The sequence below is a fragment of the Coturnix japonica genome, chromosome 5 (assembly GCF_054131305.1).
Source record: "Coturnix japonica strain WE chromosome 5, WE-NBRP24, whole genome shotgun sequence".
Taxonomy (NCBI): Eukaryota; Metazoa; Chordata; class Aves; order Galliformes; family Phasianidae; genus Coturnix; species Coturnix japonica.
In genome coordinates, this window is record NC_140667.1 from 25,795,530 (window position 1) to 25,813,464 (window position 17,935).

General features: G+C 41.2%; 1 protein-coding gene and 1 long non-coding RNA gene across 7 annotated transcripts in view; one reads left to right on the forward strand and one right to left on the reverse strand.

The window, feature by feature from the left end:
- The first annotated feature begins 492 nt into the window (after positions 1-492).
- The window catches only part of MIDEAS (mitotic deacetylase associated SANT domain protein), a 52,080-nt gene continuing 34,637 nt past the window's right edge, over positions 493-17,935 (forward strand). For 3 of the 5 annotated variants that reach the window (XR_014946602.1, XM_015864588.3, XM_015864592.3), the window contains exon 1: positions 1,766-1,871. The gene's annotated coding sequence lies outside the window, so the exon portion shown is untranslated. Of the gene's footprint in view, positions 581-1,765; positions 1,872-2,128; positions 2,229-17,935 lie in introns of those variants that run through there. The other 2 variants (XM_085548899.1, XM_085548900.1) reach the window with 2 other exon arrangements.
- LOC107314876 (uncharacterized) lies at positions 1,144-1,843 on the reverse strand. Of its 2 annotated transcripts, none has more exons than XR_014946609.1 (2): positions 1,704-1,843; positions 1,144-1,303 (listed from the first exon to the last, which is right to left on the reverse strand). It is a non-coding gene; the product is annotated as an uncharacterized LOC107314876 (long non-coding RNA). The 2 variants fall into 2 exon arrangements; XR_001555651.2 differs by lacking the exon at positions 1,704-1,843 and adding an exon at positions 1,394-1,651.

Genomic DNA, 17,935 nt, shown 5'->3' on the forward strand with positions numbered 1-17,935 from the left:
TTCACTTCCCAAACCCTAAACAGGTGAAGTATGAGACGTATGTGTTCTGGCCGGAAGGAAGGGCTACATTTCACTGTTACAACACTGTGATTTATAGTCATAGCAGACTTTCCCCACACACACACGGCAGAAGCTAAGTGGTTTCAATGTTATCAATATATGATGTGCTTTGTAGTGAAAACAGATTGCCCAATATTTTGTAACAGAGAAGGAGATGACTCCATATTATGGGATTTGTCTTTTTAGTCTGTATTAGGGCAAATTAAACTAGTTGGTTGTATTAACAAATCGAAGCCTGTCATTGTTGATGGTTTTTGAAGAGTAAATGCATTAAGGGCAGCAGAGTTTTCCTGGAATGTTTTATTAAGCCAGTGTTATGTCAAATGATGTCTTCAGTTGTGAAAGAAAGAAAAATGCTTTACTAAAAGTACCTCTGGCTGCTGTTTTGCTCCTCACTTCCACATCCCACTGTTGTTCTCTGTTCTGTGGCAGGAAAAGATTGGGCGTGGTAATTAGACTTCTGACCTGGGACTCATCGCACAAACCCAGCTATGCATCAGATATGCTTCGTAAGCTATGGGTAAGTTGCTTCTCTGCTCTCCCCTTTCCATGCATCTGGTGAAAAGTTCTGCACAGCAGCCAGGAATTATTGTGAAAGAAATGCCCACTAGTGTCCTCTACACAAACTGGTTGTGTATTTCGCTCTGTAAAGCAGTGGGTGGTAGAAATGAGATTGCCCTGCTGGCCTGAAAAAAACGCTACGCCAGCCTGCACGTGCTCAATGATCCCAGCCTGGAGGAAGGTAAACATGGCAAACACGGCTACGTGCACGTTGGGAGGGAAAGCTTTGCCATTTTCACACTGCTTGGCACATTTCACCGAGCAAGAGTCTAATCTTTGAATGCTGCCTAAGTGTTATTTTCAGTTCTGCAAGTTTTCTCGGTTGCTTCTGAACTCAAGTATTGGTGGCAGTCTACAGGGGGAGCAATGACGAAGCAGCTGCTTTATTTCCTGCCTTAAGAGGAGCAGCGTGTCTGCATTTGCCAGCTTGATGTTTATTTTCAGCCCAACGCAACAGAGGAAGCCATATTCCAGAGCTGAACGCTTTTAGAAAGCTCAGCAGTACTGCAGGAAACGTTCGACTTGGAAATAACATTCCCTTTTTATTTTTAGTAAAGCTAATTTTCAGGAATGTGCTACAAACAGCAGCGATGTGACCTAAGGGTTTGCATTAGCGGCGAGTCCGTTCTGCCTTCCTTGTTTTTCCCCTCTTACAGCTCCTTCTGAAGAAAAAGCAAACGACCTAAAAAGGGGAAACGGAATAACGTGTTATTTCTGCTATAAATGGTTTCTTAAGAACAAAGCCCTTTTAAGGATTTGTGCTTGCTCGTACTTCGCTCCGGGAGCAGGGCCGCGGAGCAGGGTGGCAGCGGGTCGTGCTGGCGCTGAGCTCAGGGCACGGAGCCTGCACGCTGTGCCAGCTGTGAGCACGGCAGCGCTGCGCTTCCGACTCGGTGCTGCGTGCTCTCGTCGCTGTCGGGGATTCCCCCTGTTCCCCGCTCGCAGGAGGGGCAGGGCCCCGCAGCTGCCACAACCGACGCGAAATGCCGGCGGGAGCCGCGCTGCGGCTGCGAGGGAGGAGGAGGAGGAGGGCGGGAGGAGGAGGAGTTGAGGAGCCCGGGCCCGGGAGCCTCCCCGCTTACCGCACTAGGAAGTGACGCTTTCCCTGAGTCCCGGAGAGAAAGAAACAAAGTTTTTTGGTGGATTTTTTTTTTTCTTTCCGCTTTTATTCTTTCTCGGTGGTCTTTCCTTGTGTGTTTTCTCGTTGCAATCTGCAGCCCCGGAGGCGCCCGCCGTACCTCGCAGCGCAGGTGAGGAAGCACGTTTTGTTCCCTCTCCTGCTTTCCGCGGGTTTATTTTCTTCGCACGAGTTGCTTCCGTTCTCCTGCCATTTTGGAGCGGGGGTGCTTCTCCCGGGGCTTTAATTTTGGGGTGCGAGCTGTGGCTGCAGGATGAGCTGCACTAGTACCTGTGCAGCTGCCGGGGCCGCGCAGCTCCGCGGGGCCGAGGCCGGGACAGCCGGGCGAGCTGTGCCGGGCCGCCCGCTGCTGGGGGCCGCGCTGGGGCGCTGAGCTGCTCGTGTTTCCCTTACGGGAGCTCCGCGGGCGCTCGGGGGGCCGCTGTGCCGCCCGGCTGCAGCGACGCGCAGAGGATGCGGCTGCGGCTGGGTAAGACCGTCCGCGTGTGTGGGGCTGCTCGGGAGGGCGGGTGGCTCCGGGCTTCCCTTTCTGGCTCTGTGTCGGAGCTGGGGCGGCTCTGGGGGCTGTGGGTACAGCACCGTGACTCGGGGCGCTCGGTAGGGCGCGGTGCTCGCCGTGTGCGCGGATTGTGTTTCTCTGCCGGGATTTACGCAACGGAGGGGGTGGGGAGGAATTTATTAGATAATTTGTGCAAATCCCGTGCCCCTAAATGTACAGCTTTTTCTCTGTCAGCAACTGGGAAGGACTGATTCTTTGCAGTTTACCAGTCAGAGCTGACAATACACCCACGCACATATGTGAGTGTCTTATATAATACTTACGGTTTTTTTACCAGGCGAGGTTTATTTTTGGTTTCTAAAGTCTTGTGTGATTGCAGCCTTCAGAATGCAAGAAATATTCCTTCTGCTCGACAGAGATTGAACTTGGCAGCCTCTTTAAAACAAATAAATCATCATGGCTGTTACCAGAAAGAAGCTGTTTTCATCCTGAGTTGGAGTGCGGTAGAAGGGGCTGTGTGGAGCGAGCTGCAGGCAGTCAAGGGAGGGAAAGAGCGAAGAGAAATGTCCTAATGCAGAGACTGGTATTAGGTTGTTTGGAGGGCGAGACTGCAGTTCCAGGCAGCAACAGCAGCAGCTTTATGACTGTGTGTAATTACAGAGTGATTGCATAGGACAGCATTGTTGGAACGAATACGTATGCATGGGCCATTGTGCAAGATTTCTGTGCTGAACAAAACGTAGATTTGCATTGCAAATGCTAAAATGAGAATTTATTTTGTATTGAACTGCCACGTTCCTCATAGACTTCGCTGAAGAATTAGAAGTGGGGAAAAAGAAGTGGAGTGAGGCTGATTGTAGAAGACACAGCTCTGAAATACTCAGCAGAAATGCCACCTGTAGTGCCTGCAGTCTCAGGGGACACTGCAAGCTGGTTGAATCTGTGGGTTTGCTTTTCTGAAGTGATTGTGCAGAAAGTGAAAATCAGTCAGGTTTGCTCGTAGTCCTGCAGGTTTCGTGTAATTTCTGATGTCATCTTTTTTCTTGTTTGCTGGTGTGGGGGAAAAAAATCTCTGTGCTGAGTTCAGCTGCCTTGTGTGGAAATGGAGAGAAGAGCACTGAGGAGAGTTTCTGTGTCAGACCACAGAAAATCACGAGGTTGAAAGCAAAGCAAGGCTGAACATAAGTTCTGAACGTGATGTTTCAGCTTAAGTGGTTTTTATGAAGAGTTTCATATTGCTTAGTGATCTTGCTGGCAGTGAAACTGATAGATAGGATGAGGTGTTGGGAGTGTGCCATAAACTCTGCAGAAGGATGGTTTTGACTGAGACTTTGAAAGATGATCAAAATGATGGGCAAAGTCATTGTAGATACAAGTAAGAGTACCTAAGATTGGATTTTCAGAGATAATAGTTACCTGTAGTTCCCATCAGTTTAATTTTGTTTGGAAGTCCTTGGAATTTATGAAATGTGTGATGCAAAAGATTTCAGATCTGGTATTCAGAAATTTGCCTTTCCAGAATTAGAGAAGATTTTCTGCAAACATTGTTTTTAGCTGTCATTGCTGAGGAGGTGATGGATGCTGGGAAGGCTTGTCTTGAGCACTACAGTGGAAACAGCTATAAAAAATGGAAAGTTGCTTTAGAAGTTCTTGGTATTCCATTAGAACATGCTATTTTGGTTAAACGCACAGACTGTCTTACTGTTGGTAGTTTCTTCACACTGCCATCTAAATGCTTTGTGCATATGTAACTTTGCTAATGAAGAATATAATGATGTGCCAAAGCTGTTTGTTTTGCTTTGTTGTCTTTTTCTTTTTTCTTCTCTCTAGCATGGAGCTAATTAACCACAACATCGGACTTATCATTCAACGAATTTAGTTTCATAGTGATCTTTCTGTAACTCTAATGGAACATTTTAATACAAAACAAGCAAATATCAAATATCTTTCCATCTTTGCAATACTGTGGAGTTCTGGAGTTCTGTTTGTAGATTTTTTCTTTGTTCTGGGGAAAACCCAGAATTGTGCTTAAGTATTCCTTACATCATTTGTGGTAGTGGTACAGTTCAGTCATTCCTTATGTTAGCTTTTGCTTTCCACAGTATAAGTGGTTTGAGAAAATATTTCCGGCTGGGGTTCTTTGGACTTGAACACAAGCGAGGAGATAACTTTTACATCTGTGAGTTGTCCTGTGGTACTCAGGGGAATTAGTCATAGGCATGTGTTTATTGCCTGTTTGCAAAAGGGAGCTTGGCCATGCTAGCCTTTACCCCACCAAGGTGCATGAGAATAGTGATGATATGAAATGATGAAGTCTATAGCGCAGTAAGAGCCTTCCAAGATCCTACATACTCCTTCCAGAAGTGAATTTATGCTTTTGCATTTTCATTCTTATCGTCATCTAAAAGTGGTAGCTGCAGAACTGCAGATGTTTTCAAGCCTGTTGTGCTATTCTGTCAAGCTTCAAGGCGCCTCAGCAGAGGGCCTCTACCTCTTGTTGGAAGCAGCCATCTTGGGGGTGGGAGCAGCAGGTGTGGTGAAAGGGTGGGGGCTCAGGAGAGAAGGGAGACAAATGGCTGCTGTAAATCAGAGTGGCAATCTGACTAGTCTGTGCTCCTGTCTTCAAAGGTAAGAGGGGTTACTATGTATTTCAGAAATTCTTGGGGATTTTCTACTCAGGAAATTCATCTGTTATTCTCTTCAGCTTAGATAAATATTCAGCAGCTGCTCTTGTGACCTACTGATCAAACCATGGATTTAGGATGTTCAATGGGCTCCTGTTAGGGATAAGACATTGCTAGTTTTTGTTGAGGGAAGAAAAAAATAAGGCATTGCATGACATCTTAGTATTGGTTACATTAAATTACAGCGTATGCTAAAATCAAGTGCTGTAAGTGTGCATATTTTTTCCAGTGCAGTTAGTTGTGTGCCAAGTGACATAAAAGGAGAGAGAAACTACTCAGTGTTCATCATACAAAACACTGGTGGGGGCAGAAGGCAAGCATTCAAGTTTTGCAACACATGTCCAGAAAGCTGGCATATTCTGGCATGGGCAAGCCAAGGTTAATGAGTCAGCTTCCAAATGGAAGACTTGTCACTGAGCAATTTGTAAATGGGAAGGACGTGCTGCTAATTCAAGGAAATATCATCCTTAACTCCTCCCCTAATAACTGGGATAGAGTGGCACAGAACTATCTGTCAGAGGGGAGTTGTTTGTGCTTGAATCATGTGTTCTCTCTGGTGCGATTTCAGCATTCAGACCAACAAACCCATGTCGTGCGATGTGTAGATCCATGAAAGAGGCGATTGCTCAAGCAATAATTTAAGTCTTTGCATTGCATGCCAGCAGCTTGCATGCCGTGTGAAAGATCCTTGGCAGCTACAGCAGCTCCCAGTGCACAAATGGCATGTGTTTCCAGCACGAGGACGCTCAATGGGTGCTATGCAACATTTTGCTTAACTTCTGCTTCAAATGATCTCCAACTGTACCCTTCTAGAGTGCTCTGCTGATCAGCTCAAGCAGATGAAAAATACACAAACTGTTATGAGAAAAAGCTGTATTCTCCTCACTGGAAAAAAATGTGAGTGCAAGCTTTTGGCCTGGAGCCAACATTCAAGTATTCAGGAGCAAACGAGCAAGTGGGGATGCAGAAATAAATGTTGCAATTTAATTATGTGCTTTTCTGTACTGATGCTTTTTATTGAGTTTGATGCAACTTAAAACCACTTCATTTCCAGGCCCAAATTAATATAATCCACTATATTACGGTATGGAATATGTACAGATAGATATTCTTTGCGATTCACATCTTTAAAATGGTTGTTCGTTTTAAGCATTAACTACATGAATGCATCGTGTTGCATTGATAGCTGCTGTTGATTAAGAAGTTAAAAACTGGGAAAAAGCAAAATTTGAAGGGTGGAGGAAAGTGGTCAGTATTTTTATTTATTTAACAGCATCTTGAAAGGTCTGCAGCAAAACATGGGATAACACTTTCCTTATAGTCTTTAGAATTTGAGAAACTGCAATTTTCTGTATTGTTTGACTTCAGTGCTGGTGAAGACTGAAATAAGTTAAATGTTATTAATGAAGCAGTGAGCTGAGAAAACAGTTCTGGCACATTTTCTGACTTTATTTTACTGATTTGTTACATGTTCAGCACTAGCATACGAAGAGAAAGCAATTGGAATCAAGACAGCATTCAGACCTTACTTCTTCTCTGCTATTTACTGTATTTGCACGTGAAAATTGGTTCTCAGTTCCTTTTGTAAAGAAAAGCTGTTCTTTCAAGCTTGAATATCTTTCTTGTTCATCTTGATTTGGTGTTTATTTGTGTTTGGTATTGTTACTGCTCTAGTGGCCAAGACGGGCATTAGTTTTGACTGCAAGGATTGTTCTTGTCTTTTTATTGAGAGTGTTTAAATGAGAAGACTTTAAAATACCGCTGTGGCTTTGCAGTTGGTATGTGGTGAATAGGTAACTTCAGATATTGAAAAGTAAAACAAAGTGCCATAAAAAATATCACTATGATTTTACTTGACTTTTTGCTGTTATGAATGTCATGTATTCAGGTTTTGTTTCTACCTAGGCAATGTATTCTTCATTCTTTCAAGCACTTCCTGGAAGTGAAGTTTGCTTTGTTTGTGGGAAATTACTGTGCTTGGGTGGTGAAGAATTTATGGAGCATTTTCCTGTTTTGTAATTGGTTTTATATCATTTCAGAACAAAGTCCTAGCTCTACCAAATCCCTATTAAAAAGAAAGAGAGCCACAGCCCTAAGGCATTCTGGTTGCCATGATGACAATTTAAGATGCCAGAGATGTTCATAATGTGTGAAACTGGCACTGAAAACTGCCTGCCCCTATTGTTTAGTTTCATTTCATGGCTTAGAAAATTCCAAGTTGAACTACTGTTATTGAACCTTTTTTTGTCAAACTCTGGATGTTATCCTACGTGTGACATGCTAAACGTTGGGAATGTTTGTAACACAATCTTCATTATATTGAACTAAAATTGCAAATTTATTTGGAATGTTTGTTTTTTGGAAAACTGTTGATGTTGATTTATTTCCCAAATTTTTAGAAAATACCTATTTCAAATACATGTGTGGATAAATCATGTAGACTTTCTCCATCAAAATTTGTTCAATTTGTATGTTTTAATGGATGTTGAGATGCTGGGCGAGGAATGTATGAATATACTATGAATGAAAGCTAGGAATCAAAATGCATTACTGCGTTCTTCTTATTATTAGAGTTTAAATTATCCTCCTTGGGTGTTTGGAAAGTTGTTTGCACATAAAGGGTGTTATTGCAAGCGAACGGTCTGTAAAAGTGTTGCATTTGCTTATGGGCTTCATTTCTTCCAATTCAGTTTCAGTATTTAAATTATCTTTATTACTATGATTTTTTTTATAAATATATGCAAGTATACAAGACACGTTTAGAAACTTCTTTCCTACTGAAGCATGAGAGTTGTTTTGACTCTTTCCTTTTTTTGCCTTAGCACTATTTGTCGTTTGGTGAAAGTGAAGTATTTCAGCTATGACACTAGCTGACTTTTTTGCTGTTGCTGCAGTCTTCTTCTTTAGAAAATGTTGTTCTGTAGTAAAATACTCTTTTACTGCTGAGGAATGTGAAACTCCTTATGAGCGATTCGTTTTAAATCTGTATTCGTGCTGCAAAAAGAGTAAACATTTGACATACTGAGGTAATAAAAACCTGGGGAGATTGGAATGCGTGATACTTGCTCTTAGATTATACACTTAAGCAAATAATGGGCTGCCTCACAACCAACTTAATTGAAATCAGTGCTTCATTCATAATTCTTTCTTTAAAAAATGAACAAATACGATCTGAAGAAGATTTGAAGTTTCTCATTTGCAGAAATTAACATAGCTATCTTACCTTTACAAACAGGGAATCAAGATACAGAGAGCTTTGTTCAGAAAATAAACAAGATGTTGATTTGAATTCTTGTGCAGAATTCTTCTACAGCTGGACAAACACTTCAGTATCGGCTGCTACTGTTAATAAGTTGCACACTGAAAGACTGGATTTCCTCATTCAGGTAGCCTGTCCTGGCATTGTAATACAGGCTAACCTGCCTGCTTGCACATGTGTTCAAGGATGCATGGTTTTCTGTTTGTTTGCCTAAGAGAGACGTAAGAATATATATATGAAGTTACATGCACAGGAGGCAAACAAATGAAAAACCTCAGGCATGTTTGTCATGAAGGAGCAAAGCGTCCTCCAAAAAAGACAAAAAGAGCACGGTCCAAAGGCTTTTCATTGGCCTGCAGGCTGTACTGATGATTTTTAACAAGTGTGTGGATATCTCCACAAGGCATCTCTGTCAGAGATGTCATTAGGCAAGTATGGGGGCAAAAGGCAGTGGCCCAAATACATGCCAACATCAACAATTCCTTGGCCACATGGATGGGAATAGTTGCTTTAAGAGACAGACAGCTAATCTGATCTTTGGAGCTGGCAGTAAAACAGCTGTGTTGGCAAGGTGCTGCTTCCTTTGTGCCGATTGTCACTGGGTTGGATGACGTGTAGCAGCAAAGAAGAAAACTCCAGCATTCAAACCGGTTCACATGCGAGTTCACCAAAAGGCAGAGACACCATAGAAGTTTTCAGCAGCTCTTTGTTGTCTAATGCAGAAAAATAATTTGCTAAGGAATAAAATGTTCAGGCTTTCTCTAGTCTCCTGCTGAAAATTTGAGAAGAAATCTGCTGCTGAATGTTTGTGAGAGTGATTCAGATCTTTCTGAGACAGGCTGCTTCTCCTGCTCTTTACATCATGAGAGCTAATCGAGACTGCTCCTAATTTTCAGGCTTTATGACAGATAAATTCGCAGTTATGCTATTTTTCTTTCAGGTTCTGTGCCTATATGGCTTCACTGCAGCTTTGTGCCATTTTAGTTGAGTAATATGTAACAAAGGTGTGGACTACTCTTAGACCTTTAGGTGATCTAGATAACCCTTTTGTTGAAAGCAAATTTGAGGATCTGATCTGCTAGTGAAGGTTACGATCTGTGACTGCACAGGTACTTCTTATGGAGGCCTGTTTGCAGGGACACAGCCTGGAAATTGAAGTTAGAGAGTGCTTTCTAATGTATTAATTGGGTTAAAATGTTTAATAAACAACAACCATACGCTTGGTAGAAGCCGTGCTTCTTGGTAGAAATCCTGTAGCTATTGTTTAGCCTTTAAAAATCTTGACTAAAATCTTACTCTTGGTCTCTTATCAGCCCAAAGTGCCTGTAGTATTTTATCTCCTGGTTTAAACAGTGTTAACAACAGGTAGCTGGAGGGAGGGGGAAGTGTTTGCGTTTGTCATTCCATTGAGACTTTTATCTGTCTGTAGATGCAACAAGGCGCCTATACTGAAACTGAAATAGTCAGCAGTAAGGAACATGTACTTGGAACCTAGACAAGCACGCTCTTTGCCCTGACCTAAGAGTGTCATCAGGTCTTCCAGTCACAGAATATGCTGTTTCTAATACATGAGTCTACACATTTACAAGCTGTTAGGCAACAATGAGCAGAGACAGAGTTGAAAGAGAAGGCAAACAACAAAAACAAACAAACAAAAAACCCCCAAAACAACAATCAAGGAAAAAACAACCCTCCTTGCAATGAGGACACGCTGACATTATAGAACATGCATTAAAACTGACTGTAGTTTACATTATTTGTGCCTTGTTATCGTCCTTCTTTCAAGGCAGGTGATTGTCTTCCTAATCTGCTAACAAAGGGGCTACAGAGCCATGCTTTAATATTGCACTTAAGGGCATAACCGGGGAGGAGAGTGGGGCTGGGAAGGAGGCTCTGCTGCACCCAGAGGAGCTAATTGCTTTGCTGGGGTCCTTTTGAGGGCAAGGTGTGATTTGGGAGTCTGAATTCACAGCTGCCATGGCTGTTAATGTTGTCAACTACTTTTGTGCCGGGGGTCACAGAGAAGAGGTTGTGTTGCTCAGAAAAGGCTATAGGCACTCTTTTAAATCCAGGAGTCTGTGCTGTGTGCTGCCAGCAGACAGTGACACCTAATCTTTAGATAGCATGGCAACTCGTTTTCATTCACGTGAGTGTTTGCACATAGTTTACACATGGGCCCTTTTGACTGAACTATCTCTGTACACCCTGGTTAAAAGTCTGGTTTTCTGTTCCCTGAGAGAATCTTAGTCCCTTCGCTACACGTGTTACAGAAATCTGCAATGTGGAACTGAGACTTCTGGTTTCCTCTCTGAAAGTGAGGCACCAATTTCTGTATGGAGCAGACTGAATAGAGATTTTTTCTAGCCAGATTACTCGCATAGCTGTAAATCAGGCAGTCAGTGAACAGAGCTGTTACCTCCATGGTTCTGTGCACTTAAATGATTTGTCTGGCTCCTATGCTGAGGTTTTCTCTTGTTTCTCAGCTGTGTAACTTTGGCAGCACGATCAAAAATGCTAAAGATAGAAGAAATGGAAGAGGTTGATGAGCTTTGTCCTTTGGTGCTTGGTTCTGGGATGTTTTTCAAAGATTATTTTAGACCTATCAGCTGCTGTGTTAAGTTTTCATTGTGAAGATCAACAGAACTCAGTTTTGCAGTGTGTTTAAAAAGTATTCTTAAGAAAGCTGTTCTTTCTGTGTGACTTGATTTGTGAGAGAAAAGCAGTGTTTGGATGTGGAATGGTGTTCTGTGTTTAGTGACAGCTATAACTGAGTTATTGCAAGTGACAGAATTTGCCTGGGAGAATCGCTCTAGTTGAAGTGTGGAATGCCTGACTGTTTTCAAATAGTCGCCTGTGCCGTACAGTTTAGATGCATGGAGGGAATGAGGAAACCTATTGATATCTTCAGTTACTCAACTAGTTTATTTTTGGGAGCTGATGAATTGGCAGGACATGGTGACCCTGCGTGAAGGGGAGAAGTGACTTTGAATGCAGGAAACTTGGTGAATATTTTATCAGGTTTCTTTCTACTATATCTCTGTGGCAGCTTTAATGAAGATTTTAACTCTGCTTTCCCACTGTTTTTGGTGTTTTGGTTTGTTTTTTTTTTTTGTGTGTGTATGTGTGTGTGATAAATGTTGATAAATTTTTATGAAAATGTGATACCATTCTGCAAACAAGAAATTGAAGGCAGGTAGGCTGTCTTGTTTGACAGAGGGGAGAAAAAAAACCCTTTTAGGCTGTAGACTACTATTTCGTAACCCCTTACTATCGTTGGATCCTCCCTGGGAAATGGCTGTAGCATGGGTATGAAATTGGTCCTGGGTACAAACTGCTGCAAAGTGGAAATGGCAGAGCTGTCTTGCACACAAATACTCTTGGATTGCAAGGAGAAGTACTGGCTATGCAGGAAAGCATGGTTGTATTTTGTACGACTTTGGCACAGCTTTATCACAGCAGCTATACAGACCATTGCAAACAGGATCAAAAACTGACAGTAACAACTGTGAAGTGTTGCAGAAACATTGCCCTTCCTATTATAAGTTCTTGTCCCATGACTGGCTTGCACAGAGCAATTACCACTTGGTGAAAAACATAAGAAAGGCTATGAACAAGAAAGCTTCCTTGTGGTGTGTTCCTCCCAGCTGTGCTGCTGCTGCAGTCCTTGCATGGAGGACTGATACAAGGTCATGCAGAGTTTATGTTGGATGAAAATTGGCTTTCTTCTGGCCTCCAGTGTTCTGTGCTCTTATCTTGTCAGAAATTCTCAACTATGCCATCAGTTTAACTGAAAATTTCTTTAGTATTTGAAATAAGTTATTTGAATGTGCGTTGTGGAAAGCGTTATTCACAGCTGTTGTAATGAATGCAGCTTTAACTTTTCGTTCCTCTTAATCACTCTGTCTCCCCTTGCTGATACAACTCACCGTGGTCTCACAGCAGCAGTTCAGATTTTCTTGCAAATGCTGAATTTTGAGAAGAGATGACTTAGCAATTGCTTTGATGGGAAGAGCCACTGATGAAATTTTCCTGTGTTACTGCAAAAAGTTTTTAGAAATGGCAGCAGCTGAAGAAATAAAGCAGAGGTTACCATTTGGCCTGCTGGGTGGACTTCCGTGGTCTATTTTGCTTTCAAGCAATTATATGAATAATCTCTTTTAATAAGGGAGATCTGAAAAGTTCAACATGATGTGCAGAACGATGTCAGCTGACAGCTTCTCTGTTCAGCAACAGTTCTTTACTATTCTTAAATGCAGCTGCTGGAAAAAATGTCTTCATTCTCAAATCTGAATTGAAGGCAGTGATGATATTGTTTTGGTATGACCTTTTTTTTCCTGAAGAATATGTTATGTATTTGAGTTGATTTTTCTTCCCCATATCCTCGGTACTATTTTTAAGTTTAATTTTAGTAAACATATAACTTATTTGCACAGCATTTTGGTTTAGTTGTTGCTAGAAATAGGAATTAAAGCTTTCTTTGTCACAGTTACTCTAAAAAATAATTTTTAAAGTTATGCTGAAAAATTTTTTGCTCTGTTTTCTCCCCTTTGTAGATCACTTTACAAAAAGATCTGAATTACAACAAATAGCTTATTAGTTAAACATATATAATGTGTATATATAAATGTATGTACGTAGTTACACTTTCATGTTGCTTAATAGCTTTTTTGATAACTTAAATTTCTGGAAGTGAGAAAATCTATGAAGCCCTGGATGCTTCACTTACGTGATTTGCATTCCCAAATGTAAATGAATGAGTGCTACAATTGCTATTTACTGCAAGGATTCTATGAATAAGCTGAAGCCTGTGTAATTTGATCAGACTGCTTGTGTAGGGCTTATTTATTTGGGGGGATAATGCATCATTATGTATGAAACATTATGAGAAAACAGTAAACTAAAGCTAATTAATGATCACAGATCCTTATTGTTGTGACTTCAAAAAGTGCTTTGCAAGTAGTATTCTTGCTTTCTTGCCTGACAAAAAGACAATGTCAGGACAAAAATGTCCTGATAGTGTTAGGGAGAACACCTTTGATCAGGCTGCAATTATGTTAAGGTCTTAATTTCTTTACATACATTGCATGCCTTGGAAGTTGAGGACTGAGACAGTAGAGAGAGATACTTTTTGTTGCTGCTTTTTTTCCTTGAAGGTTGTGAGTAGTAATGTATGAGTAGTTAATCTGTGAAGAACAAAACAAAACTAAATCATTCACTTTCTGCAAAGTCTGAACAGTCTGTTGTAACGAGGCTCTTGTGTCTAATTTATTGTTCTAGCAAGCTTACTTCCTTTCTGATGCAGAAGTAGAAAAAAACAATTCATTACTCATGGCAATGCAAAACAAGTAGTCATAATTAAGACCAAAATGAAATGACGATATCCCAGGATGCCTCTACATGCAGGACTCCATGCTTTTGCTGCTGATCTCTGTCTGTCGCCTTGCTTGTCTTTGCAGGATGTTTAGTGCCTGGCAGGGGCAGGTGGGGGAGACTAAATGGGTGGAAAGGGCCCTGCATGTCACAGCAGCCACAGGTCGTGTCACGCCAGCAGCCTAAGAAGGCTGGGGGGCTGCCAGGCGCCTGGTTCTGAGGGCAGCCTGTGCTTCCTGATCCCTGGGACTGGTGAGTTCAGCTGTGGGGTGAACACAACTCCTTTCAGAGATACTGTTTCTTTAGGCTGGGGCTTGGGTTCTTGTTCAGCAGCTGATGCATTTCATGGGGAAGCACAACGTCGAAAAAGCATGCTTTTAGACTCCAAGTGGCTTTGGAGCAGCTGTGCTACAGCTAAATAAATATAACCCACTGTAAAAGGAAATAACTTTTCTACCAGATATGTGCACAGATGGGTTGTAATCATACTGAGGCCAGCGCTTGCCTCAACAAGGGAAAAAACTTCTCTGTGGAGAGCTATAAATGAAAATTCATTCTTACCCTAGTGTTTTGCATCAGCAATTTGAGAACGCTACTCGGTAAGATGCCTAATAGGAATAAGATAGACATCTTAGGGAGTCTGAAAGGCTGAAGGATCTAGGGAGAGACAAGTCATGAACTAAGGGAGGAACTTTAGATCTGTTACAATTAATCCACAGATGGCTACAGAAGTAAATGGGAGCATGAGCTTTCTGCACTCCGCAGGCCAGCCTTCTACAGCCTGTAGCAAGTTGGTCTCCAGTGATTATTCTTACAGTATGTTGATTTAATGCGCAAAACTGCTCCAGGGAATTGAAGCCAGCATTCTGGAATTGGAAAGCTGATCATTTTTGGGTATGTATACAGTTTGTCTGGGTTTGTTGTTTGGGATAGGAAGGAAAATGTTAGTGTTATTTACAAATACACATCCCCTCTTACTCCTCCCCAGAATGACTGCAGAAATTATTCCTAGGCAGTTTTAGTGAAGCAGATAAATCTCAGTCAGTAGTAGAAATCGTTGTAAGTACAGCAAATAGATAGAAAAAGAGTAGGTGGATATTATTATGGAAGAGTTACTTATTTGCAATGAACAGGAAAAGAATGCTTTCGTATTCTGCTGATGGAAGTTTTACTACTGCAGCTAAGCAAGCAAAATATCTTTATTGCTATGGCTTTAATTTTAAACTATTTATTCAAGAACCACCAGAAGTGTTACTTTACTTACTTAAGGTATAAAAAGCTTCAGAAGCTGAAACGTGGTAACCAGTTTCCTTTTTTAACATTAGACTTGCAGATCTGCTTACTTTAGAATTTGACTGGGGTGGTACTGAAGTGATACTGGAAGTTGAGCAACAGACAAATGTTTTGTGCTTTTTTTATTTTATTTTATTCTCCCTGCTGCTGCTCTTAAAACCCCACATCTCTAAATGTAATGAATGTTAGGGAGAGGTACGTGTATGAAAAATTAAAGCAGATTTTCAAGAATTCATAATAAATCTTTCAAGCTATAAGCAGCCCCTACAATGGTAGTGGTGGAATTTGACACCCAGTGTTCTTATCATAACAAGAAAATAAATGTTTGCTCCTCTTCACAGTGCAAATATCTACATGTAAAAATTAAGTTTATGTATTAATATAAGTGGAAGGTGTGGGAAAACCCTTTATTTCTTTAAAAGTTAGATGAGGACTGTAATTATAGTGTTGAATAACTTATTTTATTTTATTTTAAGGATTGCAGCTGACCTAAACTGTCCTATTGCATTTAGGTGAGATAGAACTAAATAAATAAATGAGAGGAATTAAAACTTAGAGAATTTAATTAGAAACCACAGTAAATAGTTCTTACAGGTGCTTAGTTGGATGATTCACATCTTCTGAAACAGTGATATCTTTTTGGAACTAAGTAGGTATATTTAAGTGGACAGACCTTCCAGAAAGTGGACAGAATGTGCTGGGAATGTAGGAGCAGGAGGCGGAGCATCTGCAGGGAGGAATACACTTGTGGCTTCAGAATAGTGGTATTTTATTCTTCTTCATAGTTGTCCTCCCATTAGCTTCTTCTGTGATACAATAAGAATGGAAATAAAGCTTTGTAATTGGTCTCTGTTAAAATTGGAATAAGTAAATTCTTCAGCTTTGAAAAATGCCAGAAACCCCGGGCCTCCAAAGCTGCTTCACAATGAGGGGGGTTTCCTGTGCAGAGGCAGGTGGGAAGCTTTGTGCCAAATGCGGGGTTATACATCTTGGAGGAGGTGAGCTCAAGATACCTGAGGAGTAGAAACTTTGTTGGCTTAAGCAAAGCTGTAAGGTTGCATGATCATGATTCAGAAACGATGTAAATTTAGAAGTCGCTCTGTCATCTGAACTTATTTTCCAGATGGTCTTAAAATATGCGGATGGCTATGAGTGTGATTTTTGTTTGTTTTTTGTTTCTTTCTCTTGTTCGCTTTTCTGGCTGACAGTACTTTGGTTACTCTGATTTAGCATGTTTCATCCGCAAGGGAAAATTTCATGCTGATTATTCAAGATATTTAACAAAGAGAGAGAACAAAGCCAGGAATATGAGTAGTGAGAGATTTAAGAACAGAGTTGACATAACATCTTAATCTACTGTAATAGGTGAATTTCATCACACTTATGTCCAAATTATTACTTGTTCTTTCTATGTAATGCTGTGACTTAACATTCCTCATGCATAACTCTCAAGGCTTTTTATTTTAGTGAGCAGCTGCTATAAATACTTAGCTTTTTATGGAAAGGGGAAAAACAAGACACACTTTCATCTCTTGTGTGTTGTGTTTAAACCCATGCCCCTATTTTTTTCTCCATGACGCTTCATTATATTTCACAACCAAGTGCCTACAAAAGCACTGGTTTAGCTTTCTCCCTTTCATTTGCCAGAAGGCTGCTGTTTGTGCCATGGCACAGCTCAGGCCCCTCAGAGCCCCTCAGCTCCTTGTGAGTTCCGGGCAGGCTGAGCTGCTGCTGCTGCTCATTCTAAAAAAACACCATCGGTTGTGGTCTTAACTTCCCCGGAGATGGGATTAACCAAAACATTTGGAGAATGCAGGGGGGTGGGCGCTCACCTCCTCTAGGGTACCCTCCGGGCAGGAGCAATCCATATGTGTGAGCTTCCTGTGTGCCTGAAAGCTACTGCTTGTCTGTGTTGCCTCGGATGTGGTGGCTTTGGGAAAAGAAGAAACTTCTGTCCCCTTGGAGTGGTTTTTGGGAATGAGGTTGTGAAGAAAGGATTATATGTGTCATTTAATTACTAGAACTGTGGCCTTATAGGGTTTGAGGGCTCCCCTTCAATTTTTCTTTCTCGGAATTCAAAGTGTGTGTTTTTATGCCAGTGATGATCATAATAGTAAAAATAGATTAAAATATGTATCAAAAAGAAATTATTCATGGTAGAAATCAGTTTATTCCCTTCTTTCCTCATTTTAACTTTTTACGGCATGCAGACATGTGATGTAGTTATTCAGCACTATTACCTAATCCCTAGACAAAATTATTCTTAATATCATGCTTGCACCTGAGTAGGTCATGTGAATGCTAGGCACTAATATGGCCAAAACTGGTGTATCACTGTGCATATATGGCTCCTAGGTAGCAACTCTATTAAAAGCCAGAAGAATATTCTTAGATCCACAGTAAACCTGCACTGATTGCTATATTCCTGAATGTATTGTTAATCATGGCATTTTGTAGTATCTCGTGGGCAGACTGAAATGGAAATAAAAGTTTCGGGTAAGTTTCATTTACCTTTTAGCCAACCTAAAAATGGGATGTCAAACTGAATGAGAAACTAGAGATGATTAAAAGGCGTCCTGAGCTGCAGTCCATATTCTATCATAGACCTCTTCAGACAAACCATTTCTTAGCCCCTCTCTGACTTTGTCCTCTTCTATAAAAGGGAATAATTGCAATTCCCTCCCTTACTGAGGTGTTGCCAGAGTAAGTGTATTAAAGAGTATATGATGCTATTATTCTGTGATTATGGGGCCATGTACCTCCAAAAAATAGAACATTCTGTAATCCAGTTTCTGTACTACAGCACAAGAAATGAAGCTGTTGATAACAAGAGGGGGTATCCTTGGCTATTGTTGTCATTAAAAAATATATATATATGTTTTTTAAAAAGCTACAACCCCACCAATTCAATTATGCTCACAGAAATGGCAGAGTCCTCCCCCTGCAGAGCTTGTGAGCTGTACAAAGGCACTGCAGAGCACTGTATCTGTACTGAGGGTTGGTTAGAGGTCTCTGCTATGATACTGCCATAAATGCTGTTTTCCACAGATATGGGTGGGCAAACCTTTATG